A 9,351-nucleotide genomic window follows, 5' to 3' on the forward strand; every position below is an offset into this window, starting at 1 on the left:
AACGCTCAAAGACAGTACTGTTGAAAGTTACGGTTCAGGAATTGTTTCATGTCTCACCCAATTTCTCAAAGTGCCTCTGTTGACTACAAATGCTGTTTCTTTTATTTCGTATTCTAGATTAACCTCCTTCAAAGGCTCAGTACACAAAATATAAATATCGTCAGCGAATATTACATGCTTCCACGAATTTTCGATAGATACCACAGGACATAATTTCGGACACTGGAGTAGGCTACATCACCACGACCCCTTGCGTATGTCCCCTAGCTTCAGCGCGTGCACCCTTCCGGTCTCCGCTCTCCGGACCACGGTAGGAAGCCTGCCAGCAGCTGTGGTGAGGAGACGAAAATCGACCTCGGGGGTGCAATGCTACCAAACTGGTGGCATATAATGCGCACAGTGTGACGGCATAGTTCTCAAAATTAAACGTATATTTCACTGTACTTGGGCATTATATAGGGGAAAGAATATATTGGTAGAATACAATGTGAGACGCGTAGACTTGGTGGCGCTTTTAATCTTGAAAGCTTCACGTAGGCCAAACACCGTGAACAGCTTGCAGACACGTACGCAAAGTAATGGTTTACAAGTTGGTGCATTTGTCCTTTTCGTAGCTTGGGATCTTGGTGCTTCCACACAAGAGCGCGTATGTAAAGAGACAGCAGCGAGTCGGAGGGACGTCCGGGTTATTCACGAACATTGCACAGGCGTCCGCTATAATAAAAAAAAAAGTGAAAAATGAGTCATCTTGACAAAAGAGAGAAATCAATGAACAGATAATCGCATGTCTGATTTGCGACAGACAACCAACATGATCTGCGCAACAGTTCACAAAACATGCGAGCGACGAACGACTCTTTTGTCGCCATTTTTCAGTCCGGCCCGCGTCCGTCAGAGAAAGACCAGGCCAGTCCGCCCACTAGGAGCTCCCGAAAACATCATTGCGGAATATCCAGGTACACCGTCCAAGCATACACAGACCAACACACGACGACCTTTATTGGCTGTTTAAAGATTATGGCGCAAGAAACGGATGACGTGAGGACGTCCATGAAAGAGACGGACGTGAAAGAGACGTCCGTAAAACGGCCCGAACCGTGAAGGTGAACATTCATTATTCCGAAAACAAGAGGCACACCTCCACAACAACAAACATTAAATCAGACATTGTTAAGGTAAAACATTGTTCCGCTCCGGATTGCTGATTGTCAGGCTGTTTCGTCTCTAATGATGATTCGTCCCTTACATGTCCGGAAACGTCGTGAGTTTTTTTAACTGTTTCTAAACAATGTTTCATCTGTTGTGCTCCCGGCGCGCTTCTTGTTTTCGAAATAAGGAGCATTCGCAGAGCATAGAACAATCCATGCCCGCTCCAGGTCCGGAGCAGAACAGCTATGAGTGGGCTGAACACGGCCCGTGTCAAGCGCTACAACACCCTAGCGGTGGGCTAAAGCGCTCGTGGAAGGGGTTGCTCACTTGATCACAAGATTGGACGAATCAGAGCTCGTCTGGCGTCTCGGTTTTGTAGTAAGAGCAACACACGCTAATATGTTGCTACCTTGACTCATCCTTTCCTGCGCAACGATAGCGGGGAGCACTGAGTAAATCTTCCTATCACACGGTGTCGTTGAGTAACGGTCCAAACCTCTTGGCGACCATATTGAAGTGATACCAAAACTACCGCGGTGTGTCACTACCAGCGCACTCGTCCCTCGTTCGGCTCTCTCAAAGAGGGTAGTGATCAACGAGCTCTCCAGCCAGGTGCCTCTGGCTGTCGCTAAGGGTAGTAGGGTGTAGCGCTGAAGAAAAAAATATGGCTGAACTAATGCGAATCCTTCGCGCTATTTCCCCAAAAGCGTTAGCTGTCAGGTCCACCTGAGACATTGCGGCTGCGGAGAGGAAGGAATCCGCACGTCTGCGCATGCGCTGTGGATGGGTGAATGAATAGTCTCTTTTCTGCGACATGGATAGCGCTGGAGTTAGGAAAGCGCCATGGGATGGGGCTCTTTTCGCCGCGCAGAGTATGCGCAAGATTCTTTTATGATACTATTTGTTGCACGGTGAAGAACGTGAGTCTGCGACCATACGGGGCACACACCAGGCATAGACGTAAGTGTGTGTGTTAACTCGCAATGTACACCTCGCATGGCATACAAAGCGGGTGTCTGTGAAGCGTCCTGTCTTGGATTGGATTGGATTGGAAAAAGAAAGAAAAATATGGAGAGGTTAGTCCCGACCCAGTCAGAACTGGCTACTCCAAAATGCGTTTGTGGGTGAAAAAAAAGAAAGAAAAGGGTGAGCTATAAAAAAGAGAAGAAGAAACAGATAAACAACCAAAAACAGGAAAGGGATAGAGTGGGTGTAGCGGGATAAAGCATAAAGGAAAACGGGGGAAAGGAAAGGGGGAGAAGTTAGGCACCGAGAAACACTCACTGCACAATGTCAGATATAGTGCGAACACAATGTCACCGAAGATGTCACAGAGTGCCAAGCAAGTTCGAAGCGGTAAGGAAGTCCACAAGAGCGCGCAATGCCGGCACCTGGTGTTGGGCAGGCCAGCAGCCTAGAACCTTCCCAACGGAGAAAGGGTGATTGTCGAGGCGGGCTAGTGCCGCCTCAAGGGAAAGACGAGGCGCTCTGTATCGAGGGCAGGCTTCGATAACATGCTCTGTGTCCTCCAATACCCCGCACTCAGAACAATTCGGTGTGGAAGCCTTCCCAAGTTTAAAGAGGAGGCGGCCGGTATATGGCACATTGAGACGGAGCCGGTGAATGATGGAGGTAACGACCCGGGGGACCGCTGGGGGCATTAAAAACTGCAGGTCTGGATCCACTTTCCGCAGGTCTGGATCCGCAGTAGTGAGTTAACTGGGACGCATCGACGCCAGTGTTCCCCTCTCAGATGTTTCACTACTGCGTTTGTCTTGCTCTTTGCATGCCCTCTGGTGAAGTAGACGGGGTGCGTGCGAATGCCACGCGCTAGATGGGCACGCCTGGCAGCTGCATCCGCAGCCTCATTTCCGGAGACACCGCAATGGCCAGGGACCCACTGCAACTGGATGTCATGTCCCCGTGATACGGCAGAGGTGTACACTTCAAGGACGTCATGCACCATTGGAGACAGACATCCCGATCCTGTAGAGAAGAGAAGGACTTCTAAGGCGGCTTTGGAGTCAGTGTAGATGGACCACTGAGCTGGGGATGGAGAGGTGCAATGAGGACAAGCGCCATACAAATCGCGTGCAGTTCCGCCGCCGCCGCCGACGTGCGGTGTGAGAGTCTTGCACGTCCTTCAGCTGACAACTGCGGGATCACATATGCGCAAGCAGAGCCGGGACGCGTCGTTGATGCGTCGGTGAAAACCTGAATCTTCCCTCTATCGCTGTGAAGTATGGCCAAGGTGAGCTGCCGTAGAATAACCGTCGACATAGATTTCTTCGAGGACACTCCAGGTACGTCGGCACGGAAGGGGGTGTGGGCAGGGCCCAGAGTGGGTCAGGGTGCTTCGGCAGAGGTTTGTGCTTGGGGATGATGCTTCGGTGGGCAAGAACGGCTTATTACGTAAATGAGTCAGAGAGACCGAAGCTCCAGCCAACACCAACAAGGTTTAATTCCCAAGTGCCCAGAATCCCAACTCGAGCCAGGCGCCGCGCGCTCATCGCAATCCCATGCACCTGGTCGCCCATCGTCCTCCAAGTTATGCAACACACTCCCGCGCCGACAGGGTGATCGCGTTGGCGGCGGTCATATCCGTGCAGTGTCCAAGTGACGTCAGGTGGGGACGTGGCCGATCGAGGCAGGTGTCCTCACGGTCTGGGTTTACGAAGACTTGCCATATTTCAATCGTCCGCGTCGTGAAGACCCCAAAACATCCGAAACATCCTCGCGCTGCGGCACAGGGTGTGGTGTGCTGTACAGTAGTCCTTGGCGAACCGTCTGTGGTCTGTGGCTGCTGCCGCTGGGTCGCTGAGTGTCATAAAGGAGACCGATGCGGTTGTCTGCTGACTTGTGCAAACGTGGACGACTGTGGGCAAAGGTGTGGCTTCTAAAGCGCTGCCAAGGTCCTCCGCCGATTCCGGTTGAGCGTTGATTCTGCTGCCGACGTTCGACCACATTCTCCCTATCTTAGAGCTGGCTTCAAAATGAACTGGAGGGATTGTTTCTCTTTCAGCGAAGATCTGCGAAGATCGTTGGTGCCTTTGCACAACGTCGTGCGAATCACATTCGGAGTTTGACGATTTTTGTGCCATGTTGCTCGTGTACACGGGAGGTAGGCCTTCCGACAACCTGGTTTGAACTAGCGAATCCTTACGTCAGTGCAGTCTTTCCATAGACGCTTACTGAGGTTGCAGTCATCTGGCAATACTTTTGCATCACACTGACCCTCAGCGGTTTCCTGGTGTTCTGTGTTCGTGCTGTCCGTACGCTGCCATCGCCATTCCTCGAAAGATTCCTCAATGTTTGCTGTGACGTCCGACTGGTGCGGATGGCGTGACATCGAGCGTTCTTGAATTGTGTCACTCTTTGTCGAATTTGATTGACCTTCAATTGCAGCTGGAGAAGCAGGAGGCTTGCTGACCGAGACTTGACTTCCGAGCTGACCAGCTGTAATGAGATGAACTGTTCCGCTGGTCCACACAGTGAACGTCCCAGTAGGCAAGGTAGGCAAGAGAGCCAGGCGGAGTGCGCTTCTCGCTTTCGAAATTGCCAGTTCCATTTGCCATTCTTGCTCCAGTATATCTTGCAGTTCGTCACCGAATCTCTCATCACTTATCAAACCCATGACCTGGGCATCCAGCTTCGCAAGGGCTGCCTTCCCGGCAATCAGGCATCGGAAGTCTGCTTCAATTGCTGCCTTGGCTTTTACCGATCGAGATACAAGTACGGCGAGATGTTCGGTGGCATGGGTGACCCCGTCGCGGGTTCCTGCCCGAGTACGCAGTAGGCCGTCGAGTGCTTCGCTTGACATCCGGAGCGCGGTCCGAATCCCGGGTTTCGGCACCAAATTGTATTACGTAAATGAGCCAGAGAGACCGAAGCTCCAACCAACACCAACAAGGTTTAATTCCCAAGTGCCCAGAATCCCAACTCGAGCCAGGCGCCGCGCGCTCATCGCAATCCCATGCACCTAGTCGCCCATCGTCCTCCTCTAAGTTATGCAACACGGCTTGGCTGTACCCAGACGCTGGACGACGAATCAAAGCGCGCACTAAGGGCTGTCAATGGTGGCGAGTTGCCAGCCTCATATAGTGGCTAAGAGACTGATCGAGTCTCACGATGGGTACAGGTCTTCTTTCCGCATCATGTCTACGTTTGGTGCAAACCAACTCGCTCGCATCAGTGGTGTTTCAGCTTTCGCTTTCTTTCCGTCCCAGAAATGTTGGTGCAGAGGGAAGAAGTGCATCCCTTACCTATTTATTTATTTTGAACATAAAAAACTACTTGAATGGGATACAACAAACAACGGCCTGCCTACAGGGAACGCGTTGCGTGTAGCACAATTAATGTGACATTCTTTTCCGGTCGGCCCATGACGCATGCTAACCCCCCCTCCCCCCTGTCCCACACTCCTTCCTGCTGTCCTCTCCATCTATACGCCGCTCATAGCCACTGCTACCTACTCTTTTTAAGATCATATTCATTGTAAGGATCATATTCATTGAGTATGAGGAGCACAGAAAAGACACACACACGTATGGCGGACCGTGGACAACCACGAGGATACGCTCCTGTAGCACCTGCTCCTCAGTTCCACCGGCGCGGCCATGGAGATAGGCCACCGTCATCGCCTCTCCGTGGCATACCATCATCGCCGGTCGGGACTCCTGTAGAGGGACACCATCTCCTTCCACGTTCGGTGTAATTCGGCCTTCAACCATCCCAGATTTTGTAACAGCTTCGCCGGCATGGTGCCGAGAATGCAGTCCTGGAAGCATCCGAATCCAACGAGGCCCTGCGCTTACGCAACGACCCGACCATCCAACTGCGACTCGACTCCTTCGAACCTGCTCATTCACACGCCTCGACCTGGTCCCATTTTCAACGGCTTCCTCTACTCGGCGAGACCAACGTTGTGCTACTTATGCCACATAGCGAAGCACCTCCCTCCGGCACACACGCGCTTCACAGCTACATCCACTTTCACTCATGCCCAATGTTCATCGCTCCCCGGCGCTCTTTCATAGCTGGCCGCGACACTCGAGCCTCGCGCTCACCTGTCGGTCGTGGCAGTCGCGGCAGCCGACGCCACGGCACGTTTTCAGCCGGCGTCTCGGCATCTCACCACGGCTCGCACAGCCTCGTTCTCACCTCACCTGGTTCTCCCAGAGCTTTTGCTCCCGTGCCGGTCGCAGCACCCCAGGAAAACGACTTCGACAGCGCCTCACTCTCTTCTTCACTCTTCTCGGGCTAACGCATCGTCGTTCCCTTTGATCAGCAGCTGTGATCGTTCGTCAACGTTTGCAGTGCAATGTACCTGTTCAACCGTGCACGTCATCCATTGTCGTCCTTGCTGTCCTCCTCCAGTGAAGTCGTGGGTTTCTTCTGCTTATCGCCCCTCCGCGTCTGAGGGATTGAGTGACGTGGCAGACCGTGCTCAACGACGAGGATGGACACACCCCTGGAGCACCTGCTCCTCAGTTCTACCGGCGCGTCCATGGAGATAGGCCACCGTCATCGCCTCTCCGTGGCATACCATCATCGCCGGTCGGAACTCATGTAGAGGGACATCATCTCCTCTACACACGGATAAGGAAACGCACGAGAAGACGGCTCAACGCTCAAACGGACAACTCCATCGCACAACGTACAACAACCGCACAACTCGGCGAGCAACGTGGCTTGTCTCATTTGCTTTGTATCCAAGGCGAGACGGCGAGACCGTAGCCAGAGCGCATGCGCAGAGCGGCCGATTCTTTCCTCTCCGCAGACGCGAGGCGCAACCGACATTACGACGCGAGACTGTGGCGCTCTCTGTGAGGCCCAGGCGGAAGCGCTTTACTGGATGCTTCAGACACTCTTGCGCCAACTCCAGAATCACCCCTTTATACCTCCACTTTACACCTATCGCTGTAAAAGTACGCCGCTCGCATGTTCCCTAAACTTTTGCCCAGACCTGTCAATGCAACTGTGGGCATACGCGTGAACAATAACTAAGTGCACTGCGAAAAAGTGAAGAAGTGAAAAGTGAAGATGAAGGTATGCTATTTTCGAACCAGATTCTAGGTCTTTACTTGGCTAGTAAACTTTCCACTTGCTCGTCTTTGGTTATGTCTGTGTGTGCAATGGCGACTCCCGCGTCCGTCAGTCTTAGGCTACGGGCCGGGGACAGCAGTTGCATTATAGACTCGTCACGGAAAACTGTGGAGCCCTAATACATCAGCGCCCCCAGCTTCGTGCGTTGTAGCTCTACGGAAGCATTCCATGAAAGTGGTAGCAGTATTCAGGAAAGGTCAATAACAAAGTAGTCCGAAATATCGGTAGCTTCCGACCTAAAGCTTCTGCTTCAGTCGACTTTCCCGCTGGATCGCTGGGTTTTCCCCTTTTCGATGTAGAGAGAAAGGCATCACTTACGGCCAATTGTAGGTAACGTCGTGATGGCGCATTTGCCACATTCAGAATACGCAACCACGTAGTCCAAGAACTGTGGGTTATCACCTGTTGATAACAAAGACGAAAAAGCAAATGGCAATCGTAATTATTAATGCCCTGCCTCTGGAGTTGTGCCAGTCGCAGGACTGGGACGAAGTATCGAACATCTATGTAGCTTTATATCGCCTACATACTGCATGCCACATAGAGCCTGACGTTTTCCATTGTTTCCTTTCTTCCTTTTCTCTTTCTTCTAATAAATATATTTTCCCTCTGTAATGCTGCTACACCCTTTCCTGCCAAATCCGTCTTGGAGTGCTCCGTATTATTGTCGTCTTTTCACCTGACTGTATCTTATTATTGTAAATTTTGAAAAATTTACTTAGCAGGCTATGTGCAGCTTTATGGTTGCAGAACTAATACTGTCTAAAAGTAATGATTGAAATTATGCGCATTATCTACACAATTTACATGGTAGAAACACGAAAACTCTTCAATACCATAGATATCGAGGCCCATTGACTGCGTTCATTGTCATAGCACATCAGAATCATTCATAGTTGAAATCATTTGAAATCACCAATTCAACACATCAGAATCATTCATAGTTGAAAGCGACATAACCACTCAGAGCTAGGAAGAACAAAGGGACGGCTCATAATAAACACAAGCTCTGAACTGCGAACCAAGAATTTTATTTTCATAGGTTTCAGATAGTAATGCGCTAGCTCTGCGCGCTTTATCGCTGTTAACTATCTCTTACTTACAAGTTCAAGTTTTAACCTTGTTAGAATCATTCAAGGCAAGTTTCATATCTGCGTCACGCAGCCCTTTCCGGCTGTGTTTCGATTCTGTATCTTTTTTTTTTTAATTCTTATCCACTGATTGGTTACCAAGATTGTCGTGCCAGGGCAGCAGCAAGAACTTTATTTTAATGATGGTGACTGGGAAGTTTCGTTGCCAGGGGCGATACTGTACCCCGTTGCTGGCGGTAATGTGGTGAAATGGAATCAGGGTGTCGGAGCGAATCGAAAACCGGAACCGAAAACCGAAACCGAAAACCTAAAAAAAAAACGCTATTTTGGTGCGAACCGGAACGGAATCGAAACCGTATACGTTTTTTTCGCTCAGGAGGGAAACCGAAAAATGTATTTAACGGTTTTCGGTCCAAGCAAAAGCTTCGCCGGTTTGGACTACGAGTAGGCGAATGAAACTGTCGTCGTGTGTTCTGAAGTCATGTCATGGATACTTAACGAGGGTTATGGTTACGGTGCAATGTATGTCGGTATACTATGACCCTTAGGCTCCCTTTGTAACGTTTTATCGTTCGCGCACATAGACTCAGATGTACATGTGACCGGTTGTGACTCTCTACCAATGTGCGACCCAAGGGTGCTGCGAAACGGCTTCTATTTCGGTAACCTCGCGCAACGTGCCCCTTGTTTGAGAGCAGCGAAGTTGAATACATGTACGTATCCGCGAGGCATGCGCGTGCGAAGCGTCGCCTCTTTTGTGGACAGGACACGAAGAAAAGAAAACGGAGCCGTCGAGCGCGCTTGTGAGCGAAGGTGTTCCTCGATTTGCGTCGTACTCGTGCGGCAGTGCTTGCTGGCGAGCAAGCAGCAACAGGCATTCGGATGGGACGCGATCGCACCAATCCAGCAAAGAAAGTACTTTACGTATGACATCACGACAAACAAGTCCGTCTGTATCATGCGCTTCAAGAAAAGAGAAAGCCTATTTGAACAGACAGTCACCTAC

At 50.9% G+C, this 9,351-nt stretch overlaps 1 long non-coding RNA gene across 1 annotated transcript; it reads right to left on the reverse strand.

The window, feature by feature from the left end:
- Positions 1-479: 479 nt before the first annotated feature.
- LOC135375824 (uncharacterized) lies at positions 480-7,820 on the reverse strand. The gene is made up of 3 exons (XR_010417403.1): positions 7,785-7,820; positions 7,573-7,656; positions 480-714 (listed from the first exon to the last, which is right to left on the reverse strand). It is a non-coding gene; the product is annotated as an uncharacterized LOC135375824 (long non-coding RNA).
- Positions 7,821-9,351: the final 1,531 nt, after the last annotated feature.

This window comes from Ornithodoros turicata, unplaced genomic scaffold (assembly GCF_037126465.1).
Source record: "Ornithodoros turicata isolate Travis unplaced genomic scaffold, ASM3712646v1 ctg00000946.1, whole genome shotgun sequence".
Classification (NCBI taxonomy): domain Eukaryota; kingdom Metazoa; phylum Arthropoda; class Arachnida; order Ixodida; family Argasidae; genus Ornithodoros; species Ornithodoros turicata.